The 19,943-nt window shown below is 42.5% G+C and overlaps 1 long non-coding RNA gene across 1 annotated transcript in view; it reads left to right on the top strand.

Moving 5' to 3' along the window:
- Positions 1-3,200: 3,200 nt before the first annotated feature.
- The window catches only part of LOC123366471, a 29,772-nt gene continuing 13,029 nt past the window's right edge, over positions 3,201-19,943 (top strand). The window contains exons 1-2 of the long non-coding RNA XR_006578100.1: positions 3,201-3,263; positions 6,910-7,089. This is a non-coding gene — a long non-coding RNA (uncharacterized LOC123366471). The remainder of the gene's footprint in view (positions 3,264-6,909; positions 7,090-19,943) is intronic.

Below are 19,943 nucleotides of genomic sequence, written 5' to 3'. Positions count from 1 at the left end.
TGTGTGTTATTTTCTACATATGATAGTATAAATTAAATGCAAAACCACAACTTTAATGCCAAATTGAGATTTCACTATCACTATAATCATCAGGAAATGTACAAAGTTCCCACAGCAGCTTTAACCTGCCCTATTATGCCTCTGCACTACTGTAGGGTCTTTGCTGTTAGACTTACAAATTACCCACTTCTGCAAGGTAGAAACGATGCAGACTCTAACATCTGTGATGCCTGATGTCGTGATAAGCAATCCTAGTCTTCTGATCTGTATTCTCCTGTCACCTGTTCCATATATTCTCCAAAATTGCTGCTTCTAAACTGATCAAAGTTCAGTAAAATCCTTAAAAGAGGAATAATGGCACAGAGACTGCTAAGAGAAGTTGACTCATTGTTTCTGTTGGAGAACAATTTGTAATGGTATTCTTGCTTTGGTTGATCACTTCTCTTCAAGTGACTAGCCGTCTGAGTAACACATCAAAAAATGCTTCACATTACTTTCACCATGCTGAGAATTCACACAGAAATCCAATTTCTAGGCTCACTAACCATTTTGATCTAGTACTAATTCCCCTAATTCTGTTATAACCTTTCAGCATTTTCCTTATTCTCTTTCTGTATAGAGACTTGCATGTTTTAGAGGAACAGTTTTCACCACTCACTATATGCCTCTGGTCATTACAACCTTTCTGTCACTTTTTCAATTGTGATGAGGAATGCAAACCCCACATAATCTTGGCAAACCAAGAGTTAATTAAACCCCTGTCCCAAGCCAGACAGAGGCCTACAGCTGGTGGTGGCAGCCAAGCAATTAGGCTTGTCAACATCTCTCAAATAAACTCCTGCTGTACCTGGTCCCCCAGAGGCTGGGGAGGTTATACAATCAGGACTACAGGCTGCATACAGCTCTCTGCTTTCTTTTTGCCTGACCCAAACCTGACATTTCTGTTTTGAATTGTGAGTGAAGAAAGCCTTATCTTTTGGGGAAGATGAATGCTCCATTTATTTTACGGAGTTCTTAACACTGAAGTCTTTTGCGTGGGGGGAAGAGACTAACACCACCACAGGAGAGGACTCTGTGTGAGGGGACCATCACTTCATGGTGGCTCAGCGGGGGTGACTATCAGAAGGGGGCCTCCCCCCCAACTCTGAGTTGGCCAGTCGTCCGCTTGTGTGGCTGGGAGCTGTCTTTTGGGACTCCGGGTGGCCTGAAGACAGGAAGTGTTGGACTGAAGAGGCCATATCCAGCTCCACACCTCAAACTCATCCATGGAGCAGGCTAGGTGCACAGTATGGAACAATCTGCTCCGTTGTACTTTGATGGAGTGGATTGCTTCCATCCTGTGCACACCCTGAGACATCCCAGGAGAGATTGTGCACTATCCCCCACACCAGGAAGTAGCACAAATGCCACAGTCTAGCCCAAAGAGACATTTTTTAACACTGGCTGTGCAATAGTTCTTGTTCATTCCAATGTTTTCTGTCTTCTTATTCTTTTAAATTACATTTCTGACACTTAAATCTAAGCAAACAGACTGAAAATCAAGAAAATCGGATGAAGCAGAATATTTAAGATTCAGTTTTGGGTAATTATATTCCATCTCTACATAATCTCTCCATTTTCAACTAGAGGAGTTCTTCTTCTCCACTTCCTGTCCTGAACTGCTTTTTGTGTTGTGTGTTTTGTTAAACAGTGGCTGCATTCCACCCCAGAGGCGTCTGCATTTCATTGCTGGGTGAAGTGATTCCTAAATGTACAATTTGAAAATAAGGTTGGGGATTTTTTGAGATGCAAAGAAGTACAGAAAAAAATTAATTTTCACATGTTTTTAATTGCAGAACAAGGAAAAATATCCTGGAAATCCTGGAGATACTTTGAAGCACTCTCTTGAGGTAGAGGGTTGTATTTTAAAGATGGTTTTCAGTGCAGGTTTCACTCTAACTCAAAATGTTAAATCACTGTTTTGATATGGGCTCAAAATTAGTTCTAGTGAAACAATGCCAATGGTCTTTCTCAGGATTTTTTTTACAATTAGTTTTATTGACAGAAAAGAATCTCCGTAGAAGAAATTTTTTACACTAGGCTTGGCAGATGCACATTAATAAATATGCACACTGAATGTACATTAATACATTAGTTATTCACTCAGTCATTCAGCTGAGTGGACACATTTATCTAATCCACAAATATGTCATAGTCTAGAACCATAGTAGTAATATTAGTGGAAGGTTGAAAAAAATTTAAAATCTTCTGTCTCTGCACTTTATATTCCCCTCCAAAAATGTAAACTCTAGGGATTTGCTATGTACAAATGTTTTCATCACTTATTCACAAAAGGCAAACTGTCCATCATGTTGCTACTGGAGATAGCAGATAAATGCAAGGTCTGAGATAAAATATGGCCAAAATTCACAAACCTATATTTATGCTCTGCAATCCATATAGACACACCTAAATAAAAAGCTTGATTTTTAAAGGCACCGTCATCGACTTCAATGGGCACTATTGGAAGCCAGGTGCATGGTCTTTATGAAACAAAAACGGTGCTTTATTTAAAAAGAACTCTAAAAAAAAATGACTAAAGTATACCAAATGGCAATTTCCCCCCACTTTTACTGTTTTTTTTTCTCCTCAAAGCATGTATATTGTGTATGGCTACACTGGGATCTTAGTTAAAATGGTGTAAATCTGGAGTAATTCCACTGAAGTGAATGCTGCTATTCCAGATTTACACTAATTGTAACTGAGGTCACAATCTGGTCCCTAATGGTTACTGACACTGATAACTCCCATGTAGGACTGGATCACATGCATTTCTCTGAAAAACCCAACATATTCCAAGGCACAAACACAATTAGATGCATACACACTCATCAACAACCTGTATAATGAACTTTTGTAGATTTCACTTTACTTTTCCAGAACTCTTTTTTTCTTTGCTGGTACGAGAGAGAGAGATTTTTTTTCCCTTTTAACTTCCCAATATTTGAACCAAGGCAGAGAGCTGCCTGCACATCAGGTTAGTTTATGTTCCATGCAACGTTACCATGAAGCACAATATGACATGATAAATAAGAAAAAAACAAACTATTTTCTAATGTGAGCAGCAAATACCTGATCTAAATTCTTATTAGGCAATTAGCTGATTGCTCTTGTGAGGCAGTGACAAAGCTGTGATAGTTGGAGTCAATTTGGATGTGTGGGGGTTGAGTCCCAGCACACCTCAAGAGCAAATGGAGTCTGCTTTGATAGTTCCCATGGTTCAGGTAAATAAGTAAATAAACAACTGCTCCAGCTCTATAATTTATTCCTCAAATACCAGTCTGAGGGGGTAGCAAAGCATTAGAGGGGAAAAATCTATATGGGGATATTCCCAAATGGATCTGTGCAGAAATGGATAATTAAGTAATGACAAACGAAAAAACAACCTGTAACTGAAACAAAATGTAATAATAGATGTTCATTAGCTTTGCATTCTAAATTCTGTTTACCTACTCTGAATAGACTAGTGTATTTTTAACTCATATCAGAGACTACTCTTTATCTGCCTCTCTTTATCTCTTGCTACAAAAAAGCTATGCATATATTAATGTATAATACTATAAAATGTGTTATTTTTTACACAAAAGGCTGCAGGAAGCTATGTCTTTCCAAAAAGGTAAATCCACAGCAAAAATATACTCCTAATACAGAAAAAAACGGGACTTAAACTATCTGTAGCAAACATCATTGGTAAAGCTTCATTAGTATGTATTTTCACATAATTCAATTAGCCAAAATACATACAAATGCTAGCAGTGCTGTTCTCTGCTCTGGGAGTGTCAGGGAAGCTTTAAACAGATCTGAAACAAAATTGCATAAATGGCATGTAAAGCCCTGTGCATACAAAGATACCTTCAGGGTTCTAATAAATTCATGAAACTTTTAAAAGTATGATTTCCTAGCAGGCAATCACTTTTAATTAACAGGATCACCTACAGCAACACATGTCCTTCAAAAACTTACATTATTTTTTCTTTTTGAATTTCAAAGTTTCTGTAGTAAAAGTTGAATAGCTGAGTAGCTTAACCTCAAAAGGATTGCAGGCTTTTATGACAGTTATAAACCACTGTGGTGCCTTCTTTATAAGAAGAAAAGATTCTTAACACAACAGAGAAAGAAGGAAATCTCTTTTTAGTCATAGCTAGAAGCAAGCATTTTCTCCAAAGGTCAGAAAACTTTTCCTCAGTTAAAGAATATTTTTAAGGACATTGCAGCTACTTGTACAAGTAATCTCTGGTAATTTGCCATATGAATTAAACATACAATTTCCAGTATTTATTATATTATACATTGTAGATCTCTCCTTTTCTGCAGATGGCTTTGTAGAGTTTTTAGTGTACAGTGTTAGTAAACATGGGGGTAAATGGATGGAAGTGGCTTCCTTAATGAGCCTTGGTTGACCAAAAGTCATGGGATGCTCTTCTCCTTGTTCAGAAAATGTATTTGTTTATTTATTGAGCTAGTCACACAGTTCTGCTTCATTGAGGTGACACTTGTTGATTGCTCAGAAGGGTCCTATTTCAATTCTCCAAGACTTGGTGATTCTCCTGGCTAGCAGAGCTAAAGTGACAAAATATTCAAAAATGTATAGAGCCACCAAAATGTGGGAGAAATGTGAAGACAAATGGTTAGAGCCAAAGACAGAATTTCCAAGGTGCCAAAACCTCCTCACCTCCTTATTCAACTCAGGTGAATTTTTCATTGATGTCAGAATGTGAGGAAGATGAGCAGGATTTGGCTAATTGATTGAAATGGACTCACAGAGAAGTGTAGTAAGTGAAAGCCTCTGACTACCATTTTGGTCTAGGATATTTTGTGATCTACTGTGGATTGGCTGCATTATCTATGGTAAATATATATATCTCCCCCCTTGCTTCTTCCCTGCACTCTGCCATCCTCAGGTTGCTTTAGAACGTAAGAAATGAACCAGGGACTGAGTGAATATCCTGTGGGTGACCAGTCAATTTTTGATGCACCAACCTGCTTGCTGAGGGCATGATGTGGAGGATGAAAATACTAGCAAGATTTTCTTGGGTCTGTTTTGTGGCTTGGAAGAGAACAAATTGGTCAAGATGTGGGAGTGGAGAGAGGAATATTAGCCATGTCTTTCTCTCCCTTTCTGCTCTGTGAAGAAAACACCTATGGAACTACGTAATGGGGCAGCTTTTCCAAGGCACAAATGGCATTTAGGCACCTAACTCCCCTAGGAGCCTTTGAGAATCTCACACAGGATTTAGTTCTGTAGGGTAGACGTATTTCTGAAGAATAGGTCAAAAGAGTGAGAGAGCTGGTTCCTAAGTCAAACAGCATTTGTGGTCAACAGAGTGCTGAGTTCATAATGCACCAAATACACTGATGCTTTTGAAATAAACATGTGAGTTCAAAGTCATATGGCATAGAATATCACCATCCATCCCTGTCCAGGTTTTTATACCATCACTTTGGTATAGAAGCACCTCACAAATTTATGCCAAGGTAATCTACAAACTCCGCCTCTTGTCGCTGCAGTGAACAAATTAGCTAAGTGCCCTCCCACACTGTGCAGTGATCAGCACACTCTCACTCCTAAGTTTCGTGCCTTGTAGTATGCTTCCCCCATCCACCTGGAACAGGTTCCTTCTCACCCCTTCAGCACCTTCTCTCTCTTTTTAAAAATCTATCTATTCAACCAACCCTTCTTATTGGTAACCATTCCCACATCCTCCCTCCCCCAATCTGTTGTCCCTTGTCTTATATTGTTTGTCTCATCTTTGGTTCAGGAAACATTTGCCTAATTCTAGGCAAAATCTTTAGAGGGTCTGAACATGTGGAACTCCAAGTGACTTGAATTACAGGTGCTTGGCCTTGTGATAAATTGACAGTCCTGCCCCATATGAACATAATACATAAAGAGAGAGGCAGCACAGTCCAGTGGATTGTGCACTGGAATGGGATCCAGGAGACACGGATCCTCTTCCCAGTTCTGCCAATGACCTGCCATGTGACTTTGGGCAAGTCACCTCTCTGTTTCTCCTCCTGTCGTTTTTCTGTCTTGTCTATTTAGACCGCAGGAGCAGGGGCTGTTTGTACAGTGCCTAGCACAAGGGAGCCTTGATCTTGGCTGGGACCTCTAGGCTCTACTGTAATACAAGTAATAAATGAATTTATTGTTCTTAATTACATAGCAGGTTACCTCATTTCTCTTGAAGTTTTACCACTTAAGAACTCAAACAAAGCTTTTAGTCTACAGAGCCTATTGTACATATCCAATTATTCTGGAATGACAGATGTTTCTATCAGTTCAATAGCCTGAATTTTGCCATGGTTTGATTGGAAGTGGTAACCCTTTCTGTGTCTAATATAGACATATCTCTCTCTCAAAGGTGTTGACATGGATTACTGTATATTGTATTATAGCCAGCAGCTGGATTATAAAGGACAACTACTGGACAATTAAAAAGCATTGAGAAGGACACAGCTACATCACAGTGATCAAGATATGCCAGAATAAATTAGCATCACGCAAAGTTAGGCAATGTTTAATTCATAGAATGCGCCTATATTTAGCCACCTTATTATTTGTAATATAATCCATCCGTTTATTGAAGGTTAACACCAAGTATTACTCCTGGGTATTTGGGAGACATGTCACAGGTCAGTGAAGCCCTTCTGATCTCTAGCTACTAGATGGACTGAATTTGCTAGAAGGGAAAAAATGGTATAAGCAAGTTGGACAAAGATAGAATTCTAATTGTTGTTAAGGTACCTTATTCCATGTGCTTTTTCTGAGTAAAGAATACTGGAGACAAAACAAAGATAATTAGTGGTTAATAAAAGAATAGTATTCTCTGCCTTCATAAATACAGTGCTGTTGATTTCACACATACACAGGAGGATGATAATGATTGAAGAGAAGGGGAGCTGCGGTTGACTATTGAGGCACTCCAGGAAACAGTGGAAGAAGGTCTGACAAGGTGCTCTTGTAAGAAACCCTTTGAAAATGATGAAGGAGGAGGAGTGTGGAGAAGACAAAGCGTCAAAACGGCAGAGTTTGAGTTGAGCCATTAAAAGGTGTGTGTCCTAAGACAGTACCCGAGAAATGATGTTTGTTCTGGGAGGATGTGATCCAAAATAGAGCTGGGATTATTGAATGGAAAGTAAGGCTGTTGATTAATTGCAGTTAACTCACGCGATTACCTCAAAAAAATTAATCATGAATTAATCTCAGTTTTAATTGCGCTGTTAAACACTAGAATACCAATTGAAATTTATTAACTATTTTGGATGTTTTTCTACATTTTCATATATATTGTATTATGTGTTGCAACTGAAATCAAAGTGTATATTATTTTTTATTATAAATATTTGCACTGTAAAAATGATTAACAAAAGAAATAGTATTTTTCAGTTCACCTCATACAAGTACTATAGTGCAATCTCTTTATCCAGAAAGTACAATTTACAAATGTAGATTTCTTTTTGTTACATAACTGCACTCAAAAACAATGTAAAACTTCAGAGCCTACAAGTCCACTCAGTCCTACTTGTTGTTCAGCCAATTGCTAAGACAGGTTTGTTTACATTTACAGGAGATAATGCTGCCCGCTTCTTGTTTACAATGTCACCAGAAAGTGACAACAGGCATTTACATGGCACTTTTGTAGCTGGTATTGCAATGTATTTACATGCCAGATATGCTAAACATTCTTATGCACCTTCATGCTTCATCCACCATTCCAGAGGACATGCTTCCATGCCGATGACACTTGTTAAAAAAAATGCCTTAATTAAATTTGTGACCGAACTCTTTGGGGGAGAATTGTTTTATTACATTCTGACATATATTTCATGTTATATCAGTCTTGGATGACGGCACAGCACATCTTATTCATTTTAAGAACACTCTCACTGCAGATTTGACAAAATGCAAGGAAGGTACCAATGTGAGATTTCTAAAGATAGCTATAGCACTCGACCCAAAGTTTAAGAATCTGAAGTGCCTTCCAGAATCTGAGAGGGACAAGGTGTGGCGCATGCTTTCAGAAGTCTTAAAAGAGCAACACTCCAATGCGGAAACTACAGAATCCGAACCACCAAAAAAGAAAAACAACCTTCTGCTGGTGACATCTGATTCAAACAATGAAAATGAACACGTGTCAGTCAGCACTGCTTTGGATTGTTAATGAGCAGAACCCATCATCAGCATGGATGCATGTACTCTGGAATGGTGGTTGAAGCATGAAGGAACATATGAATTTTTAGCGCATCTGGCACATAAACATCTTGTGTCGCTGACTACAACAGTGCCATGAAAATGCCTGTTCTCACTTTCAGGTGACATTGTAAACAAGAAGTGGGCAGCATTATCTCCTGCAAATGTAAGCAAACTTGTTTGTCAGAGCAATTGGCTGAACAAGAAGTAGGACTGAGTGGACTTGCAGGCTGTAAAATTTAACATTGTTTTATTTTTGAATGCAGTTTTTTTCCCTACATAATTCTACATTTGTAAGTTCAAGTTTCATGATAAAGAGATTGCACTACAGTATTTGTATTAGATGAACTGAAAAATACTATTTCATTTTTTTACAATGCACATTTATAAAGTAGGCACTGAACACTTTGTATTCTGTGTTGTAATTGAAATCCATAGATTTGAAAATGTAGAAAACATCAAAAAATATTTAAATAAATGGTATTCTATTATTGTTTAAAACTGTGATTAATCACGCGATTAATCACAATTAATTTTTTTAATCACACGATTAATTGCTATTAATTTTTTTAATTGCTTGATAGCCCTCAGGGGCAGCTCTAGGCACCAGCAAAGCAAGCACCTGCTTGGGGCAGCCCATTTGCAGGGGCGGCAGAACCAACAGGGGACTCTGGGAGCTGTAGTTCCTTGGTTAGCTCCCTGCCTATAGAGCCAGCCCTGGAGCAGGGAAAGAACTACATTTCCCAGCATTCCCTTGGCCACTACCAACTGGAAAGGAAGGAGGGGGACCTCATGTGGCAGCGTGCTGTGAGTGGAGAGTGGTAGGGAGACCATATTTTAACATTCAAAACACAGGACACTCCAGGGGGAGAGAAGCCCCACCCTGCCACCATCCATTCCCTCCGACTGCCCCCCACAGAAACCCCAACCCATCCAACTCCCCCCTGCTCCCTGTCCTCTGATCACCCCCCCCCGGGACCCCTGCCCCTAACTAAGCCTCCCTTCTCCTTGTCCCCAACTGCCCCCTCCTGAGACCCCCCCCAACTGTCCCCCTACCTGTCCCCTGACAAACCCCTGGGACTCCCATGCCTATCCAACCGCTGCCTGTCCCCTGACTGCCCCCCCGAACCCCTGACCCATCTAACCCCCCCTGCTCCCTGTCCCTTTACTGCCCCCCCGGAACCTCCTACCCCTTCTCCAACCCTCCAGCCCCCTTACAGTGCCACTCAGACCAGCATGTCTGGCTCCACGCAGCGCCAGACACGCTGCTGCATACATGCTGCCGTGCTCTCCCGCGGAGCCCACAGCCCCCTCCCCCACACCCAGCACCTGCCTTCCAGTTTTGAACACCTCAAAATTCAGGAGTGCTCAAGCTCAGTTTGGGCAGCTGTTACTTCATTTCTCCCAAATCAAATATACTGATCCACTGTAACTTGTTGTAGAAAAAGTAGGATAAAATTGAGCAAGAAATGCTTCTTAGTGGTTATTAGGACTGGAATTGCTATTTTCAACAGCCATTGCCTTTTTTTTTGTTTGTTTGTTTAAAAGGAAGACAGTGATATTGCACTGGCAAATTCCCCATAGAAAGAAAGAGTGGAACAAAAGAATAATAAAGGCACCTCAACTTTTCCTCATTTATGTAGGACGGTCTTATAATATGCATCCAGATATCCTCCAATCACACAAGCTGAAAACTGCAGTTCTGTAACCATATGGGACCCAATCCTATCTGTGTTCTGTGCACATCTAAAATTCCTGCTGAATGACCCGCCCTGGGAGCGAGTTACCAGTGACCCAGGGCTGCGGCGGAAGGAGGGTGCAGGTGGGGGCTGGGGCGGCAGGAGGTGTGTGTGTGGGGCACTGGTGGGGGGGAAAGGAGGGAGGGCACTGGTGGGGGGGGGAAGGGGGAAGCCCAGCAGTGTGGGTGGGGGGAAAGAGCCCAGGGCTGGGGTAGCAGGGGGATGTGGGGGGGAGCCCAGGGCTGGGACGGGGGGCAGCCAAAATTTTTTTTGCTTGGGGCAGCAAAAATCCTAGAGCCGGCCCTGATAGCCCTAATGGAAAGCATGAATACACTAATCAGATTGGTCAAGTTGAATTAAATTATTATTAGGTAGGGGTCACTGGGCTGGATTATATATAATTTTTACGTATTTCTGATAATGTTTCAAGGAATTAGCTATGAGATATCAAATATAGCTCTTTCAAAATATCATCAAGCCACCTGGGGAAGTTCAAGCTGGCAAACTCTGTGGTATCTAATCACTGAGGGGGTTAGGGGGAGGGCTCATTTTCAAAAGTGCTGAGCATCAACAGATCTTGTTGATTTCAAATAGATTTTTGGTGCTTGTCAGGCCCTAAATTTCTGGCCAGTAAGGGGCTGGGTGTTATTGGGAAGGGATAGGAGAAGTAGGGGAACAGGTAATGGATTTTTTAGGAAGAGCAAAATAGGTATTTTATCCAGAAAACTAAGCTCAGATTGTGGGAAATATTTTGGCCCCTTCATCTTTAAAAATGCACTAGAAAAAAACATGCAACTGAAAAGCTGCTTGGGGACTGAACAAGCACCCTCTTTCTGCCCTGGTCTATTGGTGCAAAAGGGGTCAGGGCTGTGGATCTGTAGGAAATCTGGATCCAACCTCCCTTTGTGGAAATCTGATTCACAAAAGGACATTTACAGCACACCCCTCTCAGTGTCCTCCACTCTAACAAGGGCAGCAGGGCCAGTTTTGTTATCATTAGGGTGACCAGGTGTCGTGATAAAACCGGGACTGTCCCGATATTTAACCCTTTGTCCCATGTCCTGATCAATGTACCATCAGGATGCCATTTGTCCCAATATTCAGGTAAGGAGGCGAGCAGGAGGGAGGTGCTGACCCCTTGGGTGCTCCAGGGCTGGAGCACCCATGGGGAAAAATTGCAGCCAAGCTCCCCTCTCCTCACCTCCTTCGCCCCCCCCACCCCCAGCGTGCAGCGTCCCCGCTCGTCCCCTCTCCAGCGCTTCCCGATGCCTAACAGCTGTTTGGCGGCGCTTAGCGCTTTCCAGGAGGGTGGGGGAGGAGCGGGTACTCAGCGCGCTCAGGGGAGGGGGCGGAGAAGAGGCAGGGCAGCGGTGGGGACTTGGGGGAAGGGGGTGGAATGGGGGTGGGGTGAGGGCAGTGCAGGGGTGGGAAGAGGCGGGGGGTGGGCGAGCACCCACCCAGCAGAGGGGAAGTCAGCGCCGTAGGGTGAGTGGCGGGTGGGCGGGGGGGGTGAAGAGGTGAGTGGCAGGTGGGCGAGCAAATGGGCGGGGAGGTGAGCAGTGGGTGGGGACTGAGGAGGGATGCAGCAAGGGCATGGTGTGGGGGCCGAGTGGGGAGGGGGTGGGACCTGGGGCAGAGTTGGGGTGGAGCCTGGGAGGAGTGGGGGTGGACTGTGGGCGGGGCTGATGGCACCCCAATGTGTCCTGATATTTTAGTGTGGTGATCTGGTCACCCTAGTTATCATGTTTGTGTGCTGCTTTCTGTGGCCCCCTCCAATGGGGAATGGAGGTAGACACAGAGCACTGTAAGAGTTAATGGTCTCAGCAGAATTGACTGATCCAGCACCAGTATTTTACATTGAAACAGAATAAGGCAGAAAGAGGAATCAGTAGCATAGAGTGCCAGATCCATGATTCCGCCCCCTACTCCCTGGCCACTCCCTCTTCTCTGCACTATTCTTCTGCTATGCAGAGTTTCTGCAGAGGGGAGAATGGCAGCTATGCAGTGGGAGATGCAGTGCTGTGCTTCTCTATAGAAACAACTGCCAGGCTGTTCAACTTCTCCTGCCCAATGGACATTCTTAGGTAGGTCTTGTTTAATTTTAGCTTGCTGCAACTCCTGTTGTTAGCAGGCACAGTTACAGGAAGATGCAGTCCTGTTTCTGTGTTAGGAAAACTTGCATCAATAGACCTTTTGTGAATGTAGCTAAGAAGATCAATGGGCACCTTCATTTCCAAGTCATCCTTAAAGATTCTCTTGCAAATAGTGCTGAAAAGCTCAATCTCATTCTCAGAACTCTTGAGTTTAAATTCGCAGGGTAGCTACTTGCTAAGTTTTGAATGTGCCTTTTTAGGTCTTCATTCCTGACACTTTTCAGTTTCCTGCTCACTAAAAAAGCAAACCTTTCTCTGACTCCATCGTACTTACGCATTCTATTGCCCAGTCGGGTTAATATTGTATCTGTGATGGGGTTGAAAACCTCACATTCAAAAACTTTTTCAGGATCTGATGACCTGTCATCCTTTGCAAGTTTGCCTAGTATTATTTTCCTCCTTTGAAATCCTTTCTCTTAGAACTGCATGGATCTTCCTAACATTTCAACATGAAAAATAATAGCTTTCTTACGTGCAACGTGGGGATTGGTCCTGTTTTGAGCAGGGGGTTGGACTAGATGACCTCCTGAGGTCCCTTCCAACCCTGATATTCTATGATCTATGAACAAACCCAGAATACCACAATTCCAGTAAAACATCTCAGAGGCCACCAAGTAATCTGCAAGCTGTTTGAATGTGAGGATCCAGACGCTGCAATTTTTGCTCAGTGTTGATTTTTTATAAGATAGTATACCACATCTCGGACAAAACAAGAAATGAAAACTCTGAAGCGTTCGTTTGCAAGTTATCAGCTTTGGATTTAAGATTTGGTGTAAGATTATGTGAAGCCTTGGTCTTATCTGAACCTCAGCCTGATTTTGCAGTGGACCGATTGCCTCTAGCCTTGCTGCCCATCTTGTTGTGCTTTGGCATTTTAATGTAATGCTAATATGTTTTTTCAACACATCCCAAACAATTCCAAAAAGTAGAACAACCAGGGTGACAACCAGCACAGCAGCTTCTCCAAAAAGATTCAGTGAGTGGGCAGCACAGAAGCTGAAAGACACATACTGATTTAACTGCTGGATTTGATTTGGACACCTTTGTTCGCTGCAGCCATGTTGGCTCCATTGTTACAGCTTTGCCCCTGCAAGTGGCCATATCTAAACTGTCCTTTTTTTCATCATCTTGAAAATAACCCCTGTAATACCCTCCCCAGCTTTGGGGTGAATGTTCATGAAATCTACAAAGCTCTCAACAACCTGTGCTCCACATTTTGAAACCCGACATACCTTATTAGCTGAGACATTTCTTCCATTTGGGAGAGGTCTGGAGTGCAATCAAAGATAATGGAGAATTATTTAGCTTCCCTAACCTTGTCGAAAATAGTCTGCCATACTGTTCTTGTGATTCTACCGATAAATCGCTTCTGAATTTGGTTTGATAAGAATACATTTGCGGTACAGGCCTTAATAGCATGATCTTGCAACAAACAATTCCAGTAAACCCAAAAAATTACCATTATGAGGACTGTCTAATTTCGCATCTGAACCTCTGAAAGCTAAACACCTCTCACCTAAGTCCAGCAAAATATCTAAGAGATGATGCAAAATATTTCACCACGTGTCCTTCTGCAGGTTTGCATACCTTTGTCCAGTTGATAGCATGTTTGCATACCTTTGTCAATTATGTGACCCTTTTCTAACTATTCTGCAAGTTCCATCCAGTGAGCGATTCCTCTGAACATTTGTGTGGGCAGACTTGTTCACTAAAGTGGAAAAAGTTTGTGAACCAGTTTTACAGTTTGTAAAGGAAGATGAGGAATTTGTTCGGAAAAGCAAACGAATGAAACAGAACAAGGAGGGAAGTCTTGAACTGTACATCAACCAAGATCTCTGGTATAAGTCCCCATTAGGCATTTTGATAATGAACAACAGTTTTAATACTTGCTTTCCTTTGCACTCGCTAAGTGAAAAGTCTTATTCTAAATTAACAAAGGGACTTTTTCTCCCAAAAATCAGCTAACAGAATTCGTCATTTGTGGTCAAATAGTTGGATCTGCTTTGTCAAAGTCAAAATTCTGCCCCATGCTTTCTATAATCAAATTGCTTTCAGTGTCTGCATCCATTACAATTGCACTAGCAACCAAAGGCAAATTTTTGTCCCAGAATCAGAGACAACAATTCAGCCCCAAGTTCTGTGCTCCAGCACACAACAAGCCTGACAAACCCAAATCAAAGTCCTCACCAGCTAAGGAAGGCTTAGAAGTGCAAGTAGCAGAACTGTCCATGGATAAAGAACAGGAGTATTTGTGGCACCTTAAAGACTAAATACTCCTGTTCTTTTTGCGGATACAGACTAACACGGCTGCTACTCTGAAACCTGTCCATGGATAATTTACCAGGAACATGATTGAACTTTGCACATTTCAAGAAACTTTGTAGACCACTTGCACTTTTCTGATTTTCTTTTTCACAGGCTTGCTGAAACGTGTTTTTGAGCACCCCTCTTCTGCTTGTAAGTATTCATGGTGGAAATCACGGTTGACTGTAAGAATTCACCCACCAAACCCATCAAATGAATTGCTAGGGTTGGAATGACTGCAGTAGTGGGCGAAAGCTCTAATTAATATCTCTGTGAAACTCTGAGAGAGATCAGCTGGAAGGTCATAATAGCTCTATGAAACTCAGAGCTATATCAGGTGAAACTAATGAGCCAGAGCTTTGGAATGCAGATAAGGTCAACTGAGGTCAAGAGAAGGGAACAGTTACAGAGAAGGCTAGAGCCCCATGAGGGAGGAAAGGAGTGAGAACTAAAAACACACAAACAAACAAAACAATAAAACAGGACCTCTTTGTGGGCCCCGATAGACCTTGGCCTGGTTCCACTGGAACTGTTTGAACCCTCCCACCTCTTTGCATAGCCTGGGGAGAGGGGAATTTTCTGCATAGTCTCACATGCTTGCCACAAATGGATTCTTTTCCGTTCTCCAATCACCCCATGGCTGCTGGGTTGCAGTGGTGGTTATGGAGAAACTGCAGTGGTGCTCTGAGCCCTGGCCATTGGATTCTGTTCCTTCCAACCACCATGGAGATCCCATGTGCCAACCCTGTTTGCTCAGGCTGTTTGCTCACCCACTGACGCTACATGTATGCATTTGCGCAATAATTTGTTTTTTTATGTGATGATGATCAATCAGTCATTTTGCTCAACTGGTGAAAAGCCCTATAGTTTTGTATGGTATGCTGGGTGCCCTGAACTGTCCCATGTCCCAGTGTCAATGGGAATGGAGAGACACATTTTCCTTATTAAGTGACTTTCTATGCTTATTTTTACTTTTAATAAAATGTAATGAAATGGGAGATACAATGTAATGCAACAGATATGTGGGCCAGATCCTTGAAGTCAGTGGAGTTATATTGATTTATACCAGCTGAGGAGCTGGTTTATAATAATCTATAATGTGGACCAAATTTAGCCCTTGTGCAAATGAGTGCAAGTCCCTTAACTACAGTAGAGCGGCACCTGCTTGCACCAGGGTTGAGTCTAGTCCTCTCTTCTCTACTTCCCAGATCAGATCAGTGGGCCAAATTCTCAGCTGGTATAAATCAGTTGCTCCATTAACTATGCTATGCCAATGTACACGCTCTGTGGATCTGGCTCTAAATTGTATTTCTTGTTATGCCCCAGTCACACTGTTTGTATAGATATAACTGGCATTTACTTATTTACTAGTAGGCCTGCTTTCAGCATTATCAACAAATGGTGAGGAATTTAATGTACTTTGTGAGGTTTTGCTGGCCAGAGATATCCCATGTATTGCTCTTGAAAACGCATGAGGTTGGATCAAGAGGGTGAAAATATGTTGTTCTTTACTGTCATTCTGAGGGGCTCAAGGCGCTGTATAACTTGGTGAATCCTTTGATGTTAAGAAAGGAGAGGATGTGCAGATTCCCCTGGAAGCTATTGCTCTCAAATCCCATTTGGTTCTTTATATTTTCTTTTTTGAATCGAGCAGACAATATAGGCATCCCACTTCCTGCATAAACAATCCGTGACTGGCTTATAAAGAAGCCTATCAACCAAAAAGCATCATCTACATCACTTAGGACTGCTATACATAGGTTTGCATGAGTGATAAAACATTAACTTTTGGGGCTTCGTTTCTTAGTTTTTTCAGGTGGTATCGGGCTGGCATGATATAAATTGGCTGTCCAGGCCAGCTGTCAGTGTTTAACCCTGAAGAAAGGGTGCATAAATTAGACTTCTGCTGAACAGTCCAGGCTGCTCCTGAGAGGCAGTATGGTCCCTTGGTTAGGGCACTGGCATAGGCATCTTGCCCCAGAGCTGCTGATGACCTGCTGTGTGACCTTGGGAAAATCACTTCACTTCTCGGTGCCCCCTTCCACCCTTTGTCTCTCTTTTTTATTCAGACTGTAAGCTCTTCAGCCTAGTGACTGCCTCTTACTATGTGTCTATACAGCATCTACCACTATGGGGACTTAATCTCAACTGTAGCCTGCAGTATTGCTGCATGTCCCAGCTATGTCCTAATGTTCCATTGAGTTCAAAGGATTGTTAATGCATGACAAACCTCTCTGTGCCTCAGTTTATCCATCTTTAAAATAGACATTATAGAGTGTCTACCTCACATGTATGGGGAATAGTTAATTAGATCCCGGATGCACAGTGTTAGCCAGGCTTTGAGGAGTGGTAGGGGAAGAGAGTACAAGGAGTCTCCCCTACCATGCTCCCCTTTACAGATCCCAGTCACAATCCCAGTGGAGAGTAAAGACACAAATTCCTGCTAATGCCCCCGTTAGCAGTCGTTAACTGAAAGGGGATGAGCAGAAGGCAGGTGCACATGGCACACCCTGAAGGGGTGATAGAGGTGCCACTCCGGGATGTGTTCCTTAAGAACACATGAGAGGAATTCATTCTAGCGACCTTACCCAGAATTCCAGCAGAGGACTCCAGGCGCAGTGCAGTTCCTCTCCACCAGTGTGAGCTGTGATTTAAAATCCAGAGTGGGGGCCCTAATTCATTAATAAATATTAATCAGTTGTGATACAGCATGGCCAGAGGGCAGCAGGAGAGGGTTAGAAGGGAGCCCTATTCCCTGTAAGGGGAAGAAAGTTTGCTATAGATTACCTAGAGCCCCTGATGCCAATTAGAGCACCTGAAGCCAATTAGAGCACCTGCAGTCAGTCACATGATAAAAAATCCCCTGCTTCAATCAGACAGTGTGGGAGTTGGAGCAGAAAGGATTGGTGTTGGAGCAGAGAACAGTTTGAAGGGAAGCAGAGAACAGTTTGGAGAAGTGCTGTGGTGAGCTAAGAAGTCCTAGACCCTAGGTAAGGGGCACTTGGCTTGTACAGAGGGAGGGCAGGAAGCCCCCCACAAGCTGAAGGGCAGGAGAGGGAAGTAGCCCAGGGGAAGGAACTGTCAGTTCAAGTGGTTTACTGCTATCCTCAGGGCCCCTGGGCTGGGACCTGGAGTAGAGGGCGGGCCCAGGTCCCTCCCTCTCCACTCCCCTCCTCTAGGACACTAGTGGGGCAATTAATATTCCAATATAAGGGCAAGAAATGGCACCCTGAAACCCCCCCACACACACACAAAGAAGAGAGAGTGTGAGACCCATCATAATAGTGCCGGCAATTTGCCACACAGTATTAATTATTTATGAAGTGCATAACTGTAGCCCCTACAGGCCCCAATCAGGGCTCCATTGTGTTATACTCTGTTTGAAAAGTTCTCCACAGGAAGACATTATTTATCATCATTCTATAATTGCATTATATGGCCTATCTCTCTGTGATATTTTGTAAAAACATAAGAGCTGCCATATAGGGCCAGACCATGGTCCATCTTGCCCAATATTCTGTCTCCAACAGTGGCCCGTACCAGAGTTTCAGGGGGAGTGTACAGAACAGGGCAATTATGGAGTGATCCACCCCTGTCTTCTGCTCCTGGCTTCTGGCAATCAGAGGCTTAGGGTCGCCTTCAACGTGGGGTTGTGTCCTTGAGCATCTTGGCTAATAACCATTGATTGACCTATCCTCCGTGAACTTATCTAGTTCTTTTATTAGCACAGTTATACTTTTGGTCATCACAGCATCCCATGCCAATGAGTTCCACAGGTTAGTTGTGCATTGTGTGGAAAAAGTACTTCCTCTTCTTGTATTAAGCCTGCTGCCTATTAATGTCATTGGGTGGGAAAGGGTAAATAACACTCCTCTATTCGCCGTGTCCACAACATTCATTTTATAGACCTCTGCCATATGCACCCTTAGTCATCCCTTTTCTAAGATGAACAGCCTTAATCTTTTTAGTTTCTCCTCTTTGGAAGTCATTTCATACCCCAATCATCTTTGTTGCCCTTCTCTGAACTTTTTCCAGTTCCACTATACCCTTTTTGAGATGGACCAGAACCGGACACAATATTCAAGTGTAGGCACACCATAGATAAATATAGTGGCATTATGATATTTTCTGTCTTATTATCTATCCCTTTCCTAATGGTTCCTAACATATTATTAGCCCTTTTGACTGCTGCTGTGCAGTGAGCGGAAGGGAGAATTCTCCATGGTGACTCTAAGATCTCTTTTTTGGGTATTGATAGTTAATTTAGAGCCGTTCATTGTGCATGTATATTGCATTATTTTGCACTTTTTAATGTTGAATTTAATCTGCCATTTTGTTGCCCAGTCACCCAGTTTTGTGAGATTCCCTCTGTAACTCCTCATAGTTTGCTTTGGGCTTAACTATTTTGGATAATTTTGTATAATCTGCAAACTTTTTCACTTCACTGTTCACTCCCTTTTCCAGATCATTACTGAATATGTTGAACAGCACAGGTCCCAGTACAGATTCTTGGAGGACCCAACTGTTGACCTCTCTCCATTGTGAAAACTGACCAATTATTCCTACCCTTTCTTTCCTATCTTTCAACCAATTACTGATCCATGAGAGGACCGTCCCTCTTATTCCAAGGCTAGCTAATTTCCTTAAGAGCCTTTGGTGAGGGACCTTCTCAAAAGCTTTCTGAAAGTCCAAGTCCACTACCAAATCTATGGTTTGTAGTAATCTGTCAGCTCTGAATGTCTTTTAGGGCTAACTCAGGTTGACCCTGAGGACTCAGCTTCTGTTTTGTATCTCTGGCCCTGGGAGAGTCCAAAGAGCAAAAGATGAAAAATGTTCATGTCAGCTATTTTTATTTCCTTCTTCCAGAATTCAAGCTGATGGGATGAGCCCTTTTGTCCATAGCTTCTTCATAGGTGTATGGGGGCAATTGACAAAGTCTTTGTATTGTGATTTCCCATAATGGCCCATTTAGTTTTGATAGGCCTTCTTGATGGCAGGAGATGATACCTCCTGACTGGATACTTACAGAGCAACCAGTTTTTCCAGTTACAAAACAAAAACTTACATGTTACCTTATAGCATGTGACAAAAATATTATAAGTGAGATTAATACATGCAGCAATTTACAAGCATTTAATAAAGTCTAAACACATTGTTATACATCCAGTACCCATCTTAACCATACTAACACACATGTGAAAATGACTGCTTTTCAGCAATGAATTTGTCAGTGGTCATCTGAGGCTTAAAACATTGGCAAGAGTTAGCACCTGGTTGCCAACATCACAATTGGTACCTACGTGTACCATGATCCCCAGCTCCTCCCCAGAACTGCACTTAAGTCTGTCTAGATGTCTCGTGAGATCTGCAACCTTCGCAACTGGTAGGCAGTTCACCGTGCAGTTCTCCCAGTCTTCACAAACCCAACTATCTATATTTCTGATAATCTAATTCCCCACTAATTCTTGTCTTTTCCTAATAACTGGGGTCCCTTCTCCCGGAGGGCTATCCTCAATG

This window comes from Mauremys mutica, chromosome 3 (assembly GCF_020497125.1).
Source record: "Mauremys mutica isolate MM-2020 ecotype Southern chromosome 3, ASM2049712v1, whole genome shotgun sequence".
Taxonomy (NCBI): domain Eukaryota; kingdom Metazoa; phylum Chordata; order Testudines; family Geoemydidae; genus Mauremys; species Mauremys mutica.
The sequence above is the reverse complement of the archived record's forward strand: the minus strand, read 5'-3'. Positions and strand labels throughout refer to the sequence as shown.